Source organism: Globicephala melas, chromosome 10, assembly GCF_963455315.2.
Source record: "Globicephala melas chromosome 10, mGloMel1.2, whole genome shotgun sequence".
NCBI lineage: Eukaryota > Metazoa > Chordata > Mammalia > Artiodactyla > Delphinidae > Globicephala > Globicephala melas.
In genome coordinates, this window is record NC_083323.1 from 97,862,311 (window position 1) to 97,884,284 (window position 21,974).

Sequence of the window (21,974 nt, forward strand, 5' to 3'; positions counted from 1 at the left end):
CCACCATCACCACCATCATCATCATCATCACCACCATCATCATCACCATCATCATCACCATCACCACCATCATCATCACCATCACCACCATCATCATCACCATCACCACCATCATCATCATCACCACTATCACCACCATCACCACCATCATCATCATCATCGTCGTCACCATCACCATCATCATCACCACCATCATCACCACCACCACCATCATCATCATCGTCACCATCACCACCATCATCATCATCATCACCACCACCATCAGCAGCAGCAGCATCTTCACCATCAACATCATCAACATCATTGCTTTTATTAACCTCAGATCATCATCATCACCACTATTATTCCCATAAGCAGCATCTTGGACTGTACTCAGTCTCTGCCCATGCATTCTTCTGTGTTCTTCTGTCCTCAGTTGGAATGTCTTTGGACCAGGAAAATCTCCAAAAGGGTGGGGTCGGCACATGGCAAGTGCTCCCTAAGTGTTAGCTGCATCTCCACCACCTCCATCATCATCAGAGAGAAGAAGAGGGACCCTGGCACGAGGGTCCAGGACCCAGATTGTCAGGGTTGGACTCCAGCCCCTCCCCGCTTATCAATTGTGAGATGCTGGGGACTTAAACTCCTCTGTGCCTCTGTTCTCTCTTCTCTAAGTGAGGATAAGTACTAACACCCATCCCATAGGGCTGTCCCAAGGATTCAGGGGCTCATGTCAAGGGCTTGGATCTGGTTCACAGGGATCACTAGGTACCTGATAGTGGTGTCCGAATTCATAGCTTTTGTTCAACGTCTGGCAGTCCTGCAGATGAGTCCCAGCAACTGTCCCCAGCCCCACACGCTGCACCTGACACGCGACTGCGCTCAGCTCACTGCAGTGCACCAGCGCTGCTGCCCCTCTGCATGGAACACTCCCCTTTTCCCTGTTTCTCCAGGGTAACGGGTGTTCAGTGCGGTTGGAAGTTGGTGCTACTGATGCACTGGCTGATGGACTGCTGTCCCCAGAACTAGGGTCCTTTATTGCCTCGTCCCCACAGCTGCCCCTTGACAGACACACAGGCCACCCCAAGTGTGATGAAATCATGTAGATCAGTCCCCCCGCCCCGCACAAAGACCCTTGGTGAGGACTTTGGCTTCACTGGGAAGAAGGGGACGCAGCCCTCAATCGCCTCCTGGAAATGCAGTGTCTCTTTCTTTGCTGATGTGGGTTCTTTACTGCTCGTGGTCTGGGTCCTGCTGAGAGAAGACATCTTCGTGGGCAGACTCCCAGAGCCCTCCAGCTGGCCCGCAGCCTGGGATGCTGATTTGCTGATCTGTCCACCCCGAGTCTGAGGGCTAATCCTACCCCGCGGGGTTGGGAAGGCCGTTGCTCCTGGGCCTGGGAAGGAATATAATGCTTTCTCCACATTTTGAGGCAGAGACAGCTGGTGGCTGTCTCTGGAATTCTAGCCTGGGAGCAGAGTGCCCAGGTTCTGCTCTCTGTGACTCACGGGCTGTGTGATGCTGGGCAGGTTACCTCACCTCTCTGGGCTTCAGCTCCCTCTTCCGCACAGATGTGGGGCTTAGGTCAGATGATCTCTTCAGCCCCTTCCTGCTAAGCTTCTGAATAGATTGTCATTCTGGGCCCAAAACTGATCTCCTCTGTGTGTGTTGGGAGGGGAGGTGTCCCTAACTTGTCACCTCCCTGAATGCTCTGCTGGTGGGGGCCAAAAAGACAGCCTCCCCAGGGATGCCTCTTCCATGGCACGTTTTGCTTCTTTTATTAATTCGTTCGTCAGATATACATTCAGTGCTGCTCTAGGCATTGAGGGATTTGTTGTGAACAGAGGAAAGGAAATCCCTGTCCTGATGGAACTTATGTTAAAGGAGTCAGATAATGAACAAGAGATGGGAAGATGCATGACGTGTCAGATGGTGAGGAACTAGAAGCTCAGCGAGGAGGGGCACTCGGGTGCGGGGAGTGGATGGCAGTCTTACAGGGAGGGGCAGGGGAGACCCACCAATGAAGTCAGAGTGATGGAGGGGAGAATCCAGGAAAAGGGGGTCCCGGGGCTCAGGTGGAGCCTGACGGAACAGGCGACGCTGGCCTGACTCTGGGCAGGTCGTAGTGGGGAGGCGACGGAGTGTGGGGTCCATTTAGGGGCGCGCAGTCCCTTGCCTTCCTGAGGCAGGGACGCCCGGCTGACCTGGATGGTCCACAGTGCTGGCAGAGCCCAGGGAGGGCTGCCTTAGCCGGGGCTCCTGCCAACCCCAGGTGGACCCACAGCAGCCTCCCCAGCCGCTCTTGGCCGACCGGCCGTGCAATCGTCTGCTAACCAGCTGGAAGCAAGGACCCCCGCCCCCCCCCGCCTTCCCTGTCTCCTCCTTCTCACCTCTTGGACGAGGGGGCGTCAAGCACCCCAGTCGTTTCCAGAGCAGCCCGTGGACTCAGTTCCAGGAAGAGAGAGAAAAGAGGGGCGGGGAAGGCTCAGGACCTCTCGCGAGGCCGTCCTCCGTCCTTCCCTAAATGCAAAGCAGAGAGAAAGGAGGCTTCAGTCCAGCTGGGGAACACTTTCACCAACTCTGTCTGGAATTTTCCATCCTGTCTCCTCTCCCCACCTGCTCCATCCATCCAGCCCCACAGGCCTTGTCAGGAGAGGTTAAGTGCCTGGAATGGGAGTGGGAGGGCAGGGTCTTCCAGACGCCACTGCACCTCTGCCCATTAACGCCTCTGTCCAGGCGACTCTGAACAGAACCTGGGCTTTCCTAGAAGCAACCCTGCCCTGGGTCCACGGTTCCTCCACCTTCTGCCCCTGCAGTGGAGCCTGAGGCCACCAGATCCTTGCCCAGCTGCTTCTCCACCCCCGGCCACCTCCTGGGGCACCCCTGGCCCCTTTCCTCACCCAGGGCCAGCTTCCTGCCCGACCCATTGTCCAAAGCCTTCCACAGCCCAGCTCACTTCTGCCAGGTGGGACCATGGAAGGGGGCGATGGGGAGAGACGTGCGTGTAGAAATTCAGGGAAAGGAGAGGAAAATGCAGTAAATTAAACCAGTGGCCACATTTGAAGGCACTGTCATCGCAGCTGCTGGGCTGCCAGAGCCCGCTGCCCTGTCCCTGAAGCTGAGCGATTTTGGAGGGAAGAGCAGGGTGGGTCTGCGTGGACGGGCCCCCGCCCCCGGCTGGGGTCCAGCCTCTGCCAGCCCTCCCTAGGACAGCCCTCTCGTCTTCAGGAAGTCACCCACCCACCCACTGCTCTGGCCTCTCCCACCTAACTCCAAAATCCCTTTGGGGGTCACTGGACGATATGGCCTCCGTAAGGGCTTTATAAATAGACTGTGGATCCCCTGCAAAAAAAAAAAAAAAAGAATCTGTGGCTAAAAATAGCTCTCAGCATCTAAGGGAGGAAAAAAAAAAAAAAGAAACTGCAGCAAAATTCAACTGGAGCAGTGACTTTCCTGCCTCTGGTGTTCCGGGTCAGTTACAGCACTCCGGACGGCACCGAGCGAGGGGAGGGGGGTTGAAGGCTTTCAAGGACAGCCATCAGAAACTCAATCTTCGGAGAACGTCGCTCGCCGCTCCCTGACTGCTGGCCGTTGGACTCGTTCTTGGTCCCAGCAGCCAGGCTGAACTGGAGGCAGCAGCAGGGAGCCCCAGTGGAGCTGGGCAGGTGGCAGAGGGGACCTGCGGGCAGGGTCTGCAGAGTCCCCAAAGATGCACGTTCGGGGGCAGCTATAGGTTGCCTTAGGATCCGAGGCTGAGAGTTCCTGCCACCCGAACAGCTGCAGTAGGGGTGACGCCGATGCTCCGTCTTGTGGAGCAAAATCGTTTGCAGTCAACAAGGGACAAAGAAGCCCTCTGGGAAATTGTCTCTAGGAAAGTCAGAATTTATATCCAGATGTCAGTGCAGGGAAAGGGGAACCCCCATGGTCTTTCGCTTAAGATCGTCTGGGTGGCTGACAGTAAAGAGAGCTGTCTAAGGAGTGAGGGGACAGTGTGGGGATGCACCTCTGCTCACTCTTAAAGATGCTTTCGCGGGGGGGTTGAGGTGGGAGCTTGAAATCTAAACACACACACACCTCTTTGTTCATATCTGTAAAAGAGGAAGTCTGCTCACCTGCTCAGGCCGAAATGCTATCACAGTGAGCTGCAGAAAATTTCAGGCCACAGGGTTAGACGCGAGGCTTCAAGTCCCCCCAATTAATTGTAACAGGGGGCTCTCTCTGAGGATGCTCTGGGAACGCTGGGGGACCAGCGCCTGGCCAGCAGGCACTGTGTCGGCGTGGCTGTCTGCGTGATGCTCAGATGTACGTGCCCAGATGAGACTGGCTAACGGTGCACAAAGGGGGCGCTCGATAGCTCCCGGACCGTGCTGCTTTGCAAGCGCAGGGCAACTAATACCCTCTGGGTCATTTCATCTTAGTCCGAGGATTGCCTGACTTTTTCTCCCTAAAAAGCTGCTTCACCTTCCCCACCCCAAGAGCACAGCCTGATCAGGACCGTGACCTTGGGGTCGGCAGAGACCTTCGGGGCAGACCAGCATCCCCCCCACCCACCTTGGCAAGAAACATGCTGGTCCAGGCAGCCCAGCGCTGCTCACTGGCACCTCACACAAGCTCCTTTTTCTCCCTTGTCCTCTTGCTCCATCTTCAGTACAGGGAGAGCGATCTCCCTTTCATCTCAAGCCACGGTCACCTACTGCACAAGGGGGTGAACGGGGATGCACTTTGGGATAACAGGAAGAAAAGCAAACAGCTTGAAAAACCAACAGCATCCCTTCCCCGCCAAAGCCTAGTTCTGGATGGTTGGTGCACTCGGAGATTGCAGCGTTTTCTGAAAGGCTCTGCTACCATCTCCTCAGTACTTTTCCTCTTCCAGCCCCTCGGGCCTGGGAAGAAATCATCCTGCCCCACCTGGTGGCCAGAAGTGGCCAGAACCTCAGAGCACTAACCTGGGATGCTTCCCACCAGCGTGGTAATTAGCCAAGGGTTTAGTCACCACCACAGTCTTGTGAATGACAGTGGGGGGGTGGGGGAGCGTCTGGTTCCTTGGAGATTTAGCTGTGTTCGCATCCACTGCAGTGAACTGTTCCCCATGTTCCCTGTGAGCTCGACAATCCCTGGTTCGTATCTGCACGGGGCTCACCGCCCTGGGTGTAGATAGCACGTCACTGTGCCCTAGGACAGTGCCACCCACAGCCTGGTGTCCTGACCTGCAGCCTCGGTATTACCCGGAGCTTGATAGAAATGCACGTTCCTGGGCTCCTTCTCAGACCTACTGAATCAGTATCCCCGGGGGTTGGGGCCCAGGAATCTGCATTTTAACAAGGTCTTCAGGTGATCTGGCTCCACAATGAAGGATGAGAAGTCCTGCCCTGGACCATGCAGGCCCCAGTACCCTGCTCCCATTAATGTCCACAGCCTTTCTTGACTATTAAGTCACTAGACAAAAACAAGACTGAAAAACACATCTTCATTATTGCAATCAATAATGTATTGACTGGAATAATGTATTGATCGGAAGGAATCCCTGCTCCTTGCCTCTCAGGAAACCCCTCCAACCCCTCCCATCGTCATCGACTTTCTTTTCCACCAAAACCACGTTTGGAATGGAGTTTTAGTCACTGAAGCATCTTTGAGAGACTAAGCTGTGCGTGGAAATTCAGAGTCATGAGGACCCTGTCACCAAGATGCGATGCGACATCACAGAGCCCCGACGAGCTGGCCCCAGCCCATCAGAAGTCAGCAGGGCCAAAAAGGAAGCCAGACAGCAGGCAAGTGACTGTTGACATAGAAAATGTAAACTTTAGCCCCACCCTTGAGATTTTCCAGCCTGTTGCTGTGAAATGACCCATTACTGCTGACACTTAAGCACGGAGGACTCAGAACTGTTTTGATGAGTTGACTGGTCCTAAGAGGTCAATCTCATTTTATTTTTATGGGTATTTTTAAAAGCTGCTTATGTGGGGAAGGGCAACGACTTTCCACATGCTTCGAACTGCGGACAGCAGAGAGCTGGTGACAGATGAGCCACAGTGCAGGAGGACAAACCCGACAGACCACTCTTCCTTGCAGGGGGGGCCTTGGAGAACATCCAAATATAAACCCCCTGCTTGACAGAGGAGGAAACTGAGGCCCAGAGGTGAAGACTCCCCCGGAGGATAAAAGGTTATGCACAAGGTCACTATCCATCTGTCCCCTCCTGACCCCAAGCCCAATAGCAGGTAGGAGTTCAGGATAATTCAGCCTGACTCTTAGCCTGGTGGGATTCCAGAAAATCTCTGTGACCGAGTGGTATTTGAACTGGAAAATCACTTTTCCAAAAGACACCTGATCTCTTTGCCACATCATCCCCTGGCCCCTGTGGGTAATTTCCCACCGCTGACAGCAACCTGGGCAAAAGTCCCTGGATATCAGGCCTCTGAGCGCAGTTTCCAGGGCAGTTTCCTGCTGCTTCACGCTGCTCTGTTGCATCTTCCAAGAGGTTGGGGATACCCCTTGGCAGGGGCCCCTCAAGTTGCCCACTGGAATTCTCAGGCCAAGGATCTGGGGGCCTTTGAAGCCTCGGCTCCCCCCACATCTGCCCTGGATCTCTGAGTAGCACCTCCTGGGGCTCCTGCACGGATGGACAAGGGGCAGGTCATCCTCCATTCACTGGACGTCCAGCTACACCAGGACTGCTGGGTAGAGACCCCAGCAGACTCTCAGCCCTGAACGGACTCACACATCACATGTGGCTGGACACGCAGGGACCCCGTGGAGTTACCGAGGGCTGATGAAGAGCCCTTCCAACCAAGAGGTGCCCGGCTCCCAGGGCAGCCCCAGGGTTTCCCAACCCACCTGCGGGAGAAACAGGAGCAGTGGTGGCTCCCTCTAGTGGCGCTGTCGGCAATGGCAGGTGGCTGGGGAACCATAAAGGGAGCAGGTACCTGCGGGAAGGGATGGAGCCGATGAGCGTGGCCCAGATTCTTATAGATTTTGGAGGAAGTTGTTTTGCTTTGTTTTGGGAAAAAGCACTGGCGATCTCTGGCTGCAGGCCTCAGAATCCGCAACAAGCCCAAGGGCCCCGAGCACTACCCTCCTACCCAAGACTCCTCTTCCAGCCACTCACTGCCTCACCGTGGACAAACCCTCTTCATTTCTCTGGGTCTTGTTTTCCTCCACATGACCTCCCATCCCTGAGATGCTCTGAGTCTCAAATGAGCCCACAGTCTACTGCTCACCCAGGAGGAAACTCAGCATTGCTCATACCACCTACACCTGGAGGGGGCCTGACAGTCACCAAGCACTGCCACAAAGAGCACAGTGACCGTCTGACGCTTGATAACAATTGAATCATTACGGATCTCCCTAGGCAAGAGGAGAGGGCTCTCGTTTTCCATCAGGGGCCTGGAAATCAATTTGCCCTCAGTTATCCAAGTGATGGAGTTAAAGTCTATCCAAGTGGGAAGAGACATTGGCGATCACTGGGTCCGATTCTTCATTTCTCAGGCAAGGTGGAGGACCAGGGGATAAAGACATGCCAAGTGTCGACGTGCATCAGACGGTGAGTTTAGTGGCAGAGCCGGGACTGGGCCCCGGGTCTCCAGCCTCTCGGCCCACAGCTTCTGCCGTTCCAGCGTGTTGTCACGTGGCTGTCCACGCGTGAGCTGAAGCGTGGCCCTGAGACCTCCCCTCGGGCGGCCCAGCGGGCTCCCCGGCCACGAGCCAGCGCAACTGAGCTCAGGCAGCAGCGTCCTCTGACATCAGCCCATGGCGCCCACGAGTGGCCTGGTGAATCAGTTTTCTGCTACCTCACCTCAAAACAAAGAAAAGAGTCACTCCCGGAACGGTGCTTCCCAAAGGCAGACCGATGGCAGAGAGCAGGACAGTCTGAGGGCGGCCTGTGACATCGGGCGTCCTGCTGTCCATCCATCCACTCTGGACAAGGCCTCCGTGGGCCCCTCCAGGGGCCAGGATAGAGGTGTCCTCAGGCTGCCACTGATGTTTCTTCTTCTCCCAGACCGATTCCGGGTTCTCCTACTGGAGCGCCCCATGCACCCTGGCTTTTCTTCCCCCATTGTCTCGGCCTCAGGTGATTCTGGTCTCCTGCGTCCCACTCCGGTGCGACTGCCCGGGAGGTGACAATACCTTGCCTGCCAAGGCCAAGGCCAGCCAGGTCCCCAACCTTCCCAGGTGCACGAGACTCAGAATAAATCATGGAAATGCAGATGCAGCCCGTCCTGGATGTGCGGTCAGGGAGACAGACAGCGGGGACGGCAGCAGATGACACTACCCACCCACCACCCCCCCTGCTGCCATCCACCCCCGGATTCCTGGAGAGAAGGAAGTGGGGCTGGGAGGCAAAGCCAAGCTGTGCCTGGGGGCAGGGTCTGGTGGGTGACGTCACCCGCAGGCCAGCTTCCGGGAGCGGGTCGCTGGGTCTCCAGCACAGCCACAGAGGGTGGTCCGGCCCCTGGGTCTCCCCTTTCTCCCCCGCAAGCTGGGAGTCATCCTCGCCTTCGCTCTTTCTCTCTGTCCACTTCTCACCAACCCCACCATGGACAGCCTGGTCCACCCACCAGCCGCTCTCACCGGGATTATCCCACCCGCTTCCCAACTGGAAATTCTGTTAGAATTGAAGTCCAGACATGTCCCTTCTTCCGCTCAGAACCCTGCAGGAATGGCTTCCTTTCCAACTCCACATACAAGCACAGTCCTTTCAGGGCCTCTAAGGCCCTGGCTGGACAGAGCCCACCCTCAGCACCCAGTTAACCCTGACCTCGCGTCCTGCTGGCTCACTGCCCTCCAGCCGCACCGGCCCCCTTGCTGTTCCTGGAACACGCCAGTGAGGCTCCCACCTCAGGGCCTTTGCACTTCCTGTTCCTCCATCTAGAACGGCGCCCTCACTCCTTGACCCCCTCTGCTCTTTACTCAGACATTCCCTTCTAGGTCAGCCTTCCCCTGTCTCCCCTGCTTTAATCTGGTCCTCACACTCCCCTACCCGCTGCTGTATTTCACGGGCCCCTTTCTGGATGTTCCTCGGTGGCGTTTGTACTCACCTAGCATAGAGTGTATTTTAGTTACTTATTCTATCGATTGCCTATCTCCTCCAGCAGAAGCTAAGCTTCTTAAGAGCCCGAGTCCTTGGTTTTGTCCATTGGCCCACAGCAGGCACTCAACGAACACTTGTTGAATGAAGAAGCAAACAGATCACAGACACAGTTTGGGAAACAGACCTTCACAGGAGATGTCAGAGTTGCGAGGCTTCTTCGGTAAGAGGAGAAGCCTGGGAGACAAAAGTGTGTGTGTGTGTGACGCAGCGATGCTTGCGGCCACCCTCACTTACAGGAAACAACGTGTGAGCGCTTGATGACTTATACGCGAGCGTGTTAATGGCATATATTAACCAGAGCCAACATTCATTCAATCACATCCTCACTCACTCATTCACCGGACACTTTGTGAGTGACAAGTCCACGTCCGGTGCTTTGCTAGAGACATCGGGTGGGCACTTCGCTGAGGAGATGGTCCCCGCTACCGGGGCTTCTGCAGTTTGGTGACGAAGCCCCCTGCCCAGCACACAGATCTGGGAGGGTCCGGGCATTAAAGCAAACGGTAACCTCAGCAACACCTAATTAGGAAAGTAAATTCAAGGCAAGAAAATCAGCCTGCGTTTTGTCACCAAGAGGAAAGGATACTTGGATGAGTGGCCACTAGCGGGAATGTCCCCTTCCAGAGCACCCTGGAAGGATGCTGGAGGGAGGGAGGGAGGGAGGCGAGGAGGAGGGATTTCCCGGAAGTAGAAACTTCTCTCCTTCCCCTGGGGAAGTGGGTTACACACTAGAAAGGAGCCTCCGCTGTCCTGGGACGCCCTGCGCGTGGCATCATATGGCCTTGACATCTGTCCACAGGCACGTCTATAGGAGAGGCGGGCCGCTCCTCAACCGTGGGTGACACATCCTGCTCCCTTGGAAGACGTCCCCTGTCCGGGGTGGGGTCACGGCAGAGGGTGATCAAGCGTCCTTTCTGATGCCATCTGTGGGTGGCACCTGGGGCGCTGGCTGGGTGCCCAGGCACCTTGGATAGCTGCCTTTGTCACGACTTAGCATGACGTGTCTGCTTAACTTAGCTGTTGATGTTGGCACACAGCGAAGCGCACGGCCTCCGAGACTCTGCGTGTGTTTATTGGCGGTCCTCCATGGCCACCCTTTTCCTAGACGGGCCTGCAGCACAGCCATGCACTTGCCCACATCGCTCGACCCCTGACCTCTCCACACCTGGTCTCTTCGATCCACACCACCAGCTCTCACCTCCCCGCCCCAGCTTCACCCCCATATCCTGGGCCCCATCTTTAAATTAGCCAGTGGGTCTGGTCCCAGCTTTTTCCAGCCTGGTCAAGGCTCGCGGGAGGCCACCGGAGGGGGTCTCGTCTTCTGGAGGAGCTGAGGGTCCGGACCCTCTTTTCCCAGCCACTATCAGAAGTGGAGGTGTAGGTCTCCTGGCTTGGACCTCTGTGCCAGCCTCTTCCCTTCCTTCCTGCCAGGGATGAATCAGAAGAAAAGGAGGTGAGTTAGTGGTGGGGGGCTGGGCTGCACGAGGAGAGTGGCCCCAAGAGGCCTTGGACGGACGGCCAGCCCCTTTTCTTAGCTCCTGTGTATGCTGGTCCCCCACCTGGCCCCATTCCTGGCCTCTCTGGTTTACCCAAACCCTACCTGCCACCCCACAAGCCCTCCAAGGGTCCCTGCAACCCATCAGCAACTGCTGAGCTGTGAACGGCTCTTGCAGAAGCTGCCTTTGTATACCGTGGTCATCAACACTCCACCTTTAATGGCCTCTCAGACCCCAAAATTAAGCCCAAGCAATCCGCTCAGCTTCCAGGCCCAGGAAGGTGACGTTTCATACAATTTACTAGCTGGGCTCCCTTCTCTCTGACACCTGCACTGTCCTGCTGGGTCCCAGGGCCAACTTTGACCCTCAGATCCATCAGGCGTACGCTTCCTCCGTGAAAGAGTCCTTGCTACAGCCTGGCTCTCCCCTCTGCCACCCACTGGAGCCTCCTGCCTCCCCTCCCACTTTCCTCCATCCCCCATCCCTCCTAGCCCAGCCGAGCCTCAGCGCCGCCCGTGAGCCCCTCTGGCCGCACCAACACGACTGAGCTCTCTCTTCCCTGATTTCCTGCTGCCCTTACAGTCAGTCCCCCATGATATCAGACGTCAGTGTTTTCTACTGGAAAGTATGTGAGATTTGGGGCCCAGTGTTCTGTGTTCAAGGTGTGCCTCTACCGTGCCCTGGGCTGAGAAAGCCAAGTCCCAACTCAGCCACCGGATGTGAAGGCGCGTTGCTGTAACTCCCACAAAGCCCTTCAAGAACAGGCCAGGGTTGCCTTGGACATGCTCCTCCAGGTCTCCTCCCCACCTCCACAGAGCCAAACATCTATCCCTCTGCCTCTCAGTCAAAAGGGGGGAAGTTTATCTAACTTGAGAGGACACATGTGCCCCCATGTTCATTGCCACACTAAGAGCCAAGACATGGAAGCAACCTAAGTGTCCATCAACAGAGGAACGGATAAAGAAGATGTGGTACATAGATACAATGGAATACTACTCAGCCATGAAAAAGAATGAAATAATGTCATTTGCAGCAACGTGGATGGACCTAGAGATTATCCTACTGAGGGAAGTAAGTCAGACAGAGAAAGACAAGTATCATGTAACATCACCTACGTGTGGGATCCAAGCAAATGATGCTGACAGTGCAGGGAATATATTTGCTAGTGATGATGTGGAAACACTGAGCACCGACTTAACCAAAAATTGTGGCAGAAAGAGGGCATACAGGTTCCTCTCAAGACAAGAGGTGCTGTCCCATCACACCGAGTAGAAGTCAAAGTTGCTACAGCAGCCCGTGAGGCCCTACCCCTCGTGCCTCCCCACCCTACCGAGCTGACCTCATCCCCATCGCCCTCCCCCGCCCCCTGTGCTCCAGCAGCAAGGACCCCTCTGCTGTTCTGGTTCTCAGCTACACCCTCTGTCCTCCCACCTCAGGGCCTTTGCACCTGCCGTTGCCTGGTCTGGAATGCCACCTCCCCACACACCCACGGGGCTCTCCTTCCCATCCTTCGGGTCGTTGCTCAGACGCCATTTCTCAGTTGGGTCATCCCTGCCCCCGCTCCCTTAGTGAACACTGCGTTTCTTCCCAGCACGGCCCACATCACTCCCACGGGTGCTTACTCCTCTCCATATTACGTATAACCGTCCCTGTAGAGCACTGCCTCTATATAATGAGAGGCTGACAGCGATGTTTTCTTTCAGTGTTTCCTTACCCTCCCCACTGGAGTGAGAGCTCTGTGAGAACAGAAGCGTTTACAGAGAAAAACGAAGGAAAATACCGGAAACTAACTGTTCAAATAATTGAAAGCGGTTGCCTTATCTAAGGACTTGAGTTCCTGGGGAGGAGAGAAGCAAGGCCTGCTGAGTTTCCTCAGAAGCCTTACAGTATTATTGGGCTTTTCAAGTCATGGGTGGGTATGACTTTAACAAAAATTAAAATGATTCCTAAATATACTGTTTTTCACCTCCCCCACCCCTAATCATATTTCATTCCAATGCCAAGGAAGTGAGGGCTAGATTTCCTATTTTTTGTGTTATTAGTCCTAGATGTTATTTCCTTCCTCTCGTCCACCTCTCTTTCTCTAACCCACCTCCTCCGATCCATCCCCAAGGCCGGAAGCTCCCACCTCCTCCATCGCTGTCAAATCCAATCACTTCTTTCTATCTCCATCACTATCATTCTAGTGCCATCTTTCACCTGGATGTTGGCAAAAGTTTTGTAACGGGTCCACCTGCATCCATCCAGTCCATCCAACCCACTGTCTTGTGCTGAGACTGCCTTGCTCCAAGCGTGCCCTTTCCTTTGTTCCCTTGGCAACCCCGTCTCTTGTACTCACTATAGGGCCTTTGGACATACTGTTCACTCTGCCTGGAATGACATTTCTGGAACCTTTGCCTATCTAACCTTCTTTATATAATTCACATATCATTAAGTCAAAACCTCCCATTTCAGGCTCTTATAGAACTGGTATGTGAATGTACTTTGTAACGCTTGTCACAGTTGCAGTTTTATACTGGGGTTTACTGGATGAACAGGTGCCTCTAGCCCCACCATCAGCACTAACACACACACCACATCATCATCATCATCGTCGTCATCAGTTCTGGTAAAGGAGGAAATCATTTGTTCCGTTTATCATTCTATCGCCATTGCCTATAGCACACAGTAGGAGCTCAGTAAATATTTATCAATAATTTGTTAAAACACTACCTTTTGCTACTGCAACAGGCGATATGTATTGCTTGGGTTTGAATAACATTTATTAATCTGCCTCACCTCTGCCCTAAAACTCTTAGGACTTGGAGACTGCATGCTTTTTTAAAAAAATAAATTTATTTAGTTATTTATATTTTACATTTTGGCCGTGTTGGGTCTTCGTTGCTGCGCGCGAGCTCTCTCCAGTTGCGGCGAGCGGGGGCTACTCTTCCTTGCAGTGCATGGGCTTCTCATTGCGGTGGCTTCTCTTGTGGAGCACAGGCTCTAGGCACGCAGGCTTCAGGAGTTGTGGCTCGCGGGCTCTAGAGCGCAGGCTCAGTAGTTGTGGCACATGGGCTTAGTTGCTCCACGGCATGTGGGATCTTCCCAGACCAGGGCTTGATCCCGTGTCCCCTGCATTGGTAGGCGGATTCTTAACCACTGCACCACCAGGGAAGTCCAGCACGCTTTTCTGTAAAGCCCTGCCACTCACTCCTCTATAAGCCTGTGGTCCCCATCTTTACACATAATTTCTGGAAATGTGTATTTATGTAAAATCTGCAACAGGTTGTGTTGTATGGGGTTTCTATGCTGGAGCACTAGGTATGATGAAATCCTTCCTTACACTTTGCCTTGTAGATATAACATCCATATCTATTTCCAGCACTTCACACATGATCCTTCAATATGTTACCTTCCTTCATAATTCAACACACATTCAATTGGCTGAATCCCAGTGAACAACTGATTCAGCACTTTCGGCAAACCTAACGATTTTTATCTCCTCTCAGCTCTGCTAACAACTTTGCCTGGTGCTGTCAATTTCTCTGTGTTCCCCTCATTTTTATAAAACAAGGGCAAAAAAATGCAACGAAGTAGCAAAATTATTGCACATGCATAACTATACAGAAAAGATGGTGACATGGGCCGGCTGACAGGGCCGCCATGAGAACGACCATCTGTCAGCTAATGCACAAAATAACAAATCCAACATAAGATAGGGCATCGGGGGATCTAAATTTGAACACCTAATTTGAGCACCACTTGTTTATACTGCCTGTGCAATTAAGGACTACCTAGTAATCCTGTATTAATTTAACCCTTTGCTGAGTAAAGCAAGTTTGAATTCATCCATTTTTCCCTACTTATTCAGAACCGTATGATAAAACAAACATTCTTTAACGTTCCTTCTAAAAAGAATAAGGCTGCCAGGTTGTCTCCTTTAAATTAACTCCCCTTCAGACACAAGCTAAAATAGTCAGAGGGAGTCTTAAGTTTTTTACATCTGCGATATATTACAATTGAACAACGCAATTTGAGGATCCTCATGTGTATATTTTTAAAACACCCTTTCCGTTGCCCCCAAAATCAGCTCTTGGCAATTGCTATCGGGGGAGTCACATCTTCAAATGGGCTGCACTTCCCAGAGCTTGGGCCATGCCCCACGTGCAGGGGAAAGTGAGGACCAGAATCTGGACGATCCTGCCTCTTGCTGGATCCAGTGCGAACCGCTGATCATCTCAGTCTCGTGTCTACACTGGCTGGTCTTGTGTCGTGTCTACACTGGCTGGTCTAGACTCAACAGCTGTTTCCCAACCGTTCCGGCATTCCTGTGAGTGATGTGGAATTTGGCCTCCCCTGAAACCTTGAGCTGGATCGAAGTTGCTGCTCCTCTGGGGTACGTCACCAAACCCTGTGCAACCCCTGAGAGATGGGGAGGCCGCATGCAGCAAGGTGAGGGCTACGTCAGGCTCCAGACACCCACAGGGAGACTGTCGGTCTCTCCCAAGTCTTAGGGTTCACCATTATCTTTAACAGCGTGCGGCCAAGACATGGAAGCAGCCTAAATGCCCATCGACAGAGGAATGGATAAAGAAGATGTGGTACATATATACAACAGAATATTACTCAGCCATGAAAAAGAATGAAATAATGGCATTTGCAGCCACATGGATGGACCTGGAGATTATCATATTGAGTAAAGTAAGTCACACAGAGAAAGAAAACTATCGTATATTGCTTACATGCAGAATCTAAAAAGAAATGATACAAATGAACTTATTTACAAAACAGAAACAGACTCACAGACTTAGAGAGCGAACTTATGGTTACCAGGGGTGGAAGCGTCGGAGGAAGGGATAGATTGGGAGCTTGGGATCGACATGTACACACGGCTATATTTAAAATGGACAACCAACAAGGACCCACTATATAGCATAGCACAAGGAACTCTGCTCAATGTTACGTAACAACCCAAGTGGGAAAATGTAAAACTGAATCACTTTGCTGCACACCTGAAACGATCACAACCTTGTTATTCAACTATACTCCAATATAAAATAAAAAGTTCAAACAAAAGAGCCTGTGGACATTATAATTAGCAACAAAAGGCAAACTACACAGGATGCCACTTAATGCCCGTCAAGTTAACAGCCACCCTTCCCAACTAGAACATTCAGAGCTGGTTGGTCACATGAATACTCTCACAGAGAGCTGGAGAGCTCTTCTGTTTGTCTTTTCATTTCTATCCATTGACCAAGGTGGAAATAATCCTTCTGATTCTAAAACGTACACACTCTTTGCCTTTGGAGTCGCACAGAACTGGTTTTAGCCCAGTTACTTATGTGGTGACCTCGTCTGATAAATGGAAATAATAATTGAAGCTGTCTTACGGTGTGACGGTTTACGGTAATATTTTTGTGCAGCACAATGTTTAGTAATTGGCAGCTGTGTCTATTATTGTTATTAACATACCTCTGGTCTTTTTCCTATGCATATATACATGTGTATAAATGTCAGTGTGCACTTTTTATGTTCCCACAAGGTGCTTTTGTGTGCCAAAAAGATTATTTAGAGGATCCATGGCTTTGATAAACAAATATTCAATTTATGAAGGTTATAAATCTTTCAATTGAGTTCTTCCGGAAGCTTCTGAGTTCAACGGACGCGTTTCACTACCTCATTCATAAGCAGAGGTTGCCTGTGTTGTTTTTCGAAAGCCTGAACTCCTTTAGAGTCTTGGAAAGCAATAAGAGGAAAGCACCTTTAAAGATACATGTTATGAATGGAATGTTTGCGTCGCACCAAAATTCATATGCTGAAGCCCGAGCTCCCCACCCCAAGGGCAGCTATCTTTGGAGACGGGGTCTCTAAGGAAGTAACCAAGCTTAAATGAGGTGCGAGGGGTAGGGCCCGGTCCTGTGGGATTGGTGTCCGTATACAAGAGACACTGGAGCTCGTGTGTGTGCCAAGAAAGGGTGATGTGAGGACACAGCCAGAAGGTGAGAAGGCGGCGGTCCTCAAAAATGGGAAGAGAGCCCTCCCCAGAAACTGAATCTGCTGGCACCTTGATCGTGGACATCCAGCCTCCAGAGCTATGAGAAAATAAATTTAATAATTTAATTACTTGTTTAAGCCACCCAATCTGTGACACTGCATTATGGTAGCCTTAGCAGACTGCTACAATATGAGAAGTAGAGATTCCTCCCTTACATCCAGAAAAAAAAAAAAAAGTCAGAGGTCAGAGTAGGAGAAGAGCAGGGACCCAAACCCACTAGATGGTAGCATCCCCAGAGATGGCCAGACTTCGGAGGGAACGGCTGTTGGTGCACTAAGGTGGCCAGACCCGAGACTGGGGTTCCCAGGATCCACAGGTAAATTTGAATTTCAAATGATTCTGCAATATTTGGGACCTTCTTATACTACAAAATTTCACTGTTATCTGAAATTCGAATTAACTGGGCATCCTGTATTTTATCTGGCAACCTACCCAGTACGGGTACAATTTTCTGAAGGGCATTTTAGTAATACAAAATGTCAGAATCCTTAAGGCATACACAATTGTTAGCACAAAAATTCCACTTCTGGGAATTTATTCACAAGAAATCATCAGCAAATAGATAAGCATGTACAGGTAAGGATATGTGTTGCTTACAATCACGAAAAACAATTAATAGAAGAGTGGTTAAATAGTAATGGTATTTTTGTGTAAAATCTAAAATTTTGTTCTAAAAAATTTTGTTCTAAAATCTACACTTTAAGATGAAAAGATTTCCAGAATATATTATTGCATTTTAAAAGGTAATAAAGTTTATGTTTGATTTCATTTTTTAAAGTATTTTATATGTACAAGACACATAAATACACACTCACAAATCATCTGGAATAACTATACCAAGATGAAAGGAATGATCTCTGGATTGTGGGATTATTGGTGACTTATTTTGCTCTATACATCTTTATTTATTTTCAGCTGAACTTTGAACAACTCAGGGATCTAGGGTGCTGACCCTCCACACAGTCGAAAGTCTGAGTCACCCTCTTCCACATCCTCGGGTTCAATCAGCCTTGGACTGTGTGCTGTCGTGTGCATTTACTGAAAAAACTCTGTGCAAAAGTGGACCCATTCAGTTCAAACCCACGTCGTTCAAGAATCAACTGCATTATCTTCATAATCTGGAGGGGGGGCGGGGAAGAACCAGTAACTTAAAAAAAAAGAATTATGCAAAAGCATTCTTGGATAATCTTAAAATCTGCAGCAGCAAGCCCATGTGTGGATTTAGGAATTCCTCACCTAAAGTCACGAACATGTTCCTTGTCCTAGTTTGGTGTTGATTTACCTAAGCTATGACATTTTTCTTTTGCTAAAGGGTGGCAAAGAAGAACCTGGATGTAATAGATACTTGCTGTTTTGTTTGTTTGTTTGTTTGGGGAGGGAGACTGCTGCATTTTTGGTTACCCAGCACCTATGCTGTCTCTTCTTTTCCTTTCAGAGAACAGCTCTCCTCTGGAAAAGCAATCTCCACACTCCACACTCAGCCCGTAGGCTTTGGGTGAAAGTGACTCCAGCACTGGCTCCAAGGCTGTGCATGTGACCCAGATATGTCCAGTCAGAGCAGACCATTCCCCTGGCCTAATAATCGGCCCAGATAAGAGAATGAGGTGGAATTCTGACCAATGAAAATCAGATCATGGATTTTTCCAGGTCAATAAAAGACTCTGTTTGTTGGGCTAGAACCTGGGAGGATATGTCTGGAGCTACTAGCCATCTTACCATCATCTACAGTCAACATGGACAGCAGAATTACATTAAGAGGGATGAAAAAATGTCACCTCCTGGATCATGCTGGACTCGGAGACCAACTTTTTAAAAGAATTCTATTATTTTCAAATAACATACTATGGATCTTAGACTTATCTTGAATTTTCCAGCACAGGCTCTGGATAATTTAATTGATATAGGAATTAAATTAATTGAGTCTAATAGCACTAGCTAAAAGCGCTACTTATAGGTATGGGTAGAATTTCATGGGCGGAAATACCCTAAACAAGAGGAGGGTTGCTAGGCAACCTGTAGATTTAGGACATGTTCTACATTTAATGATTTTGTCTTGCTTCCCGTATTGGTCTTCTCAGGACAGCCTAAATGTCTCATACTCAGCTTTTTTCAATACATTACAAAACTTCAGCAGTTAGAGCTATTCATTAAATTACCTGGGCATCCTGGACTTTCATTTGCTAAATTTGGTAAAATTCATTTGCTAAACGACTACTAAAGAGTCATTCGACCCCTACAACCTTCCATGCTTCGTCCTGTTCTATGGTATCCTGCTAAGGGAAGCCCAGTTGTAAATGAACTTTTATTAAACCCTTTTTGATTAAATTGGTTTGAGCCAGCGTTTTAGTCTCTTGTAACCAAAAGAAAGCTAACTGGCCCCATTTAATTATAGAACCACCAACAGCTAAGTTCTATAGTCTAATTAAAATAATAACTATACTTTATTCATCACTTCCTGTGTTCAAGATATTTTAAATACATTATCTCATGAATAAGCCTACCCAGCCTTTGAGATAGACATTACTTTCTCTATTTCACAAATAAGGAATCTGAGGCTCCACGAGGTTAAATAATTACCCCAAATCACATAGCAAGATGGAAAGAACCAGGATATCAAGACACCAGCCCTACATTCCGTCACTGCGCCACACCACCTTCTGGTCTAGACTTAGAATTTTGGTCTCACATCACAGACAGAACCCTTTTGTTGGGCTTGGGTTCACTACTAGTTGAGCTAAAATAACCCCCAGAAAGTCTAACTTCCCACAGATAGCTCTGGTTGAAGCCAAGCACAGGAAAAGCTCACAATAGAACCTCATTTAAAGTGGGTGGAGGAAGTCTCCTCGGTGCTTCCATTTTCCTCTAACTTCCCAGAGGCTATCAAGACCTGAGAGCAAGTTTGGGGTTCACTTGAGTCGTGTCAAATGCCCAGCAGCATCATGCAACCTCCAGAGCATTAATCAAAGCTGACTCCATCGGTGACGGCTGGATAACTGCAAAGTTTCCACTTTATAAGCATACTGTCTTACGCCGTCTAAGATGGACATGAGCTATCTCCAGATTTCCAATAAATCATTTCTGTTTCTTATACTTATATGAAAATATAATAAAATGGTTCGTGTGCATTTACCCGTGAGATGACATTCAATATGCAATTCATCTCGTTTGTTATTTCTCACAGTAACCCAACATCCCTCCCAAGAAACCGAGGTACAACACATAGGTGAGACTGTTCAAAGTCAGGCAGGCCAATGGCAGACAGATGAATCTGCCTGCTTTTCAGAGGCAACTGAGTCACCTGGACCATGGAATCACATTTCATTTAGGCTGCAAAGCGATCGGAGGTCAAGGGAAGCGCTCTTGCTGTCCCCAGGTTCTGCTCTCCACCAAGAGCACCCACGATAATACCTGCAGCCTCTGGTGTGTGGATGTTGCAATGTTACAGTGCCCCAGGACAGCAAAGGTGGGAGATGGACACCTGTAGAAGCCTGGAGGGATGGAGACTGGCAGGCAAAGCTTTCCCTTCTGAATAACTCTACTTGTCAAACGGCTCCCCTTGATAACTTCCTGGCAGCCCTGACTATTTTATGGAGGAAGTTCCAGGCACAAAAGAGACGCTGTTCCTTCCCACCTGCTCCCAGCAGCCTGAGGGAAGGCATCTCTGTCTCCCTGAGGGTCAAGGGGAGCCAACGTGGCCAGAAGAGATGGGGTTTGTGAGACCCATGCCCCTGAGGTCAGCAGGATGGTGACACCTACCCCCACCCCACCTTCTCTCCACATCCTCCAAGAGCACGTGGGCCTCTTCCACTTTCAAGAAACTCTTAGAGGCAGACAGTTTCTGCAGCCTGGTGCAGCAGCGTCCCAAATACGACGGCTCTTTTCAAATCCACCTCCAACCCGCAGAGCCCACACTCAGCCCGTCCATCCAAAGCTCCCAGCAGATGCTCAGTACGTGACCCAAACCTCTTCCACTTCGTTTCCCACAGGCGCCTTCCCTCAGGAGCACATCAGGGGCACTGCTTTGAGAGAGGTCTGTCCCCACACAGGCAGTGAAGGATCGCCTCGTCCACAATAATAAAACTGACCCCAAACAGCTGCCATCCATGATACACAGTGTCAGCGATGAAACATCCCTCCCGACTACAGTGGACCACTCCTACACCTCTCTCCACGATGTGCTGGGCCAGGGCCCCCACTCTCTAGCCTCTTTCCCACTCCTGTCCTCACATCAGCCAGCATTTGGGATCATTCCAGAACAGCATCTGAGCAGGTCCTGTCTCTGATTGACAACGTTTGCTGCTCCCACAGGCATCAGAAGTTCCAATGCATCGAACTCCTAACAGCTTCATGGCTCTTCACCATCTGAGTCCAGCCTCTTTCTCCAGCCTCCCCTGCACCCTTTGCCCCACCCCATGTGTCCCAAGTTCCCAGTGCCTTGAACACATCCTCCTTTTCTTGGGTCCCCTTGCCTTTGCTCAAGCCGTTCCTGCTATTAAGAATTTTCTTTTTAATCCTGAAAACTCCTACTCATCCTGCAAGGCCCAGCTGATGCATTGACTTCTTTGGGAAACCTCTCCCGACCCCCTCCAGCCCCCAGAATTCCCTACTCTTCCTTACCAGGAGCACCTGCCTCCCAGGAAGGCTAAATTCCTGATTCTTTTGAGTTGCCAAGGTCTGGCTCATCTCCCTCTATGTCTGGGCTGCCTGGGCCTGAGAGGCATGACCACAGGCTGCAGGGTGACACCCAGCTCTTCGCAGGGGCATCCCCCTCGGGGCCTGGAGAGGTGAAAAAAAGAAGGCCACCCCTCCCCCGTTCTCTGCCCCCAACTGCAAGCATGAAGGCACTAAATAATCCCCAAACCAAACCAGCTTCAGAATTAGAACCCAGGGGAAGAGGGCAAGTATTATTTATTTTGCCCAAGGACAATTCTTTCTTTCATTGAGCAATGATTATGTGCTAAATATATCTTATCTCCATTAGAAAACCCTCACGGTAGTTCTATAAAATAAGTGCAATGATCCCCATGTTATAGCTGAGGCGCACCAGGCCCCAAGAGAGAAAGAAAGGTGCCTGAGACCTCAATGCTAGCGAGTAGGAGAGGCAGGATTTGAACCCACCAGGTCTGAGGCTGCATCCGTGCTCTGCCCGTGAAGCCCTCACATGGTGCCAGGCGACCATGACCCCTCAGAGTCGGAGCTACTGCACGCTTTCATAGGAGATTCGTTGTAGAGGCATTGTGTCTTAGCATTTTAGACTTCAGACCCAGCTCTATTACAAAGTGGCCACCAAAGCCATGTGGCCTTGGGCTGATCAAGTAATATCTCTGGACCTCAATAGACATTTCTCCAAAGAAGATATACAGAGAGCCAACAAACA

At 50.8% G+C, this 21,974-nt stretch overlaps 1 protein-coding gene across 8 annotated transcripts in view; it reads right to left on the minus strand.

The window, feature by feature from the left end:
* Window positions 1-299: 299 nt before the first annotated feature.
* Window positions 300-21,974, minus strand: part of KCNA6 (potassium voltage-gated channel subfamily A member 6) — a 42,903-nt gene continuing 21,228 nt past the window's right edge. For 2 of the 8 annotated variants that reach the window (XM_060306394.1, XM_060306392.1), the window contains exons 2-3: window positions 2,370-2,499; window positions 300-1,375 (exon numbers count right to left, since the gene is read on the minus strand). The gene's annotated coding sequence lies outside the window, so the exon portion shown is untranslated. Of the gene's footprint in view, window positions 1,376-2,369; window positions 2,500-4,530; window positions 4,673-6,813; window positions 6,903-9,325; window positions 10,492-13,442; window positions 13,675-21,974 lie in introns of those variants that run through there. The other 6 variants (XM_060306387.1, XM_060306388.1, XM_060306390.1 and 3 more) reach the window with 5 other exon arrangements.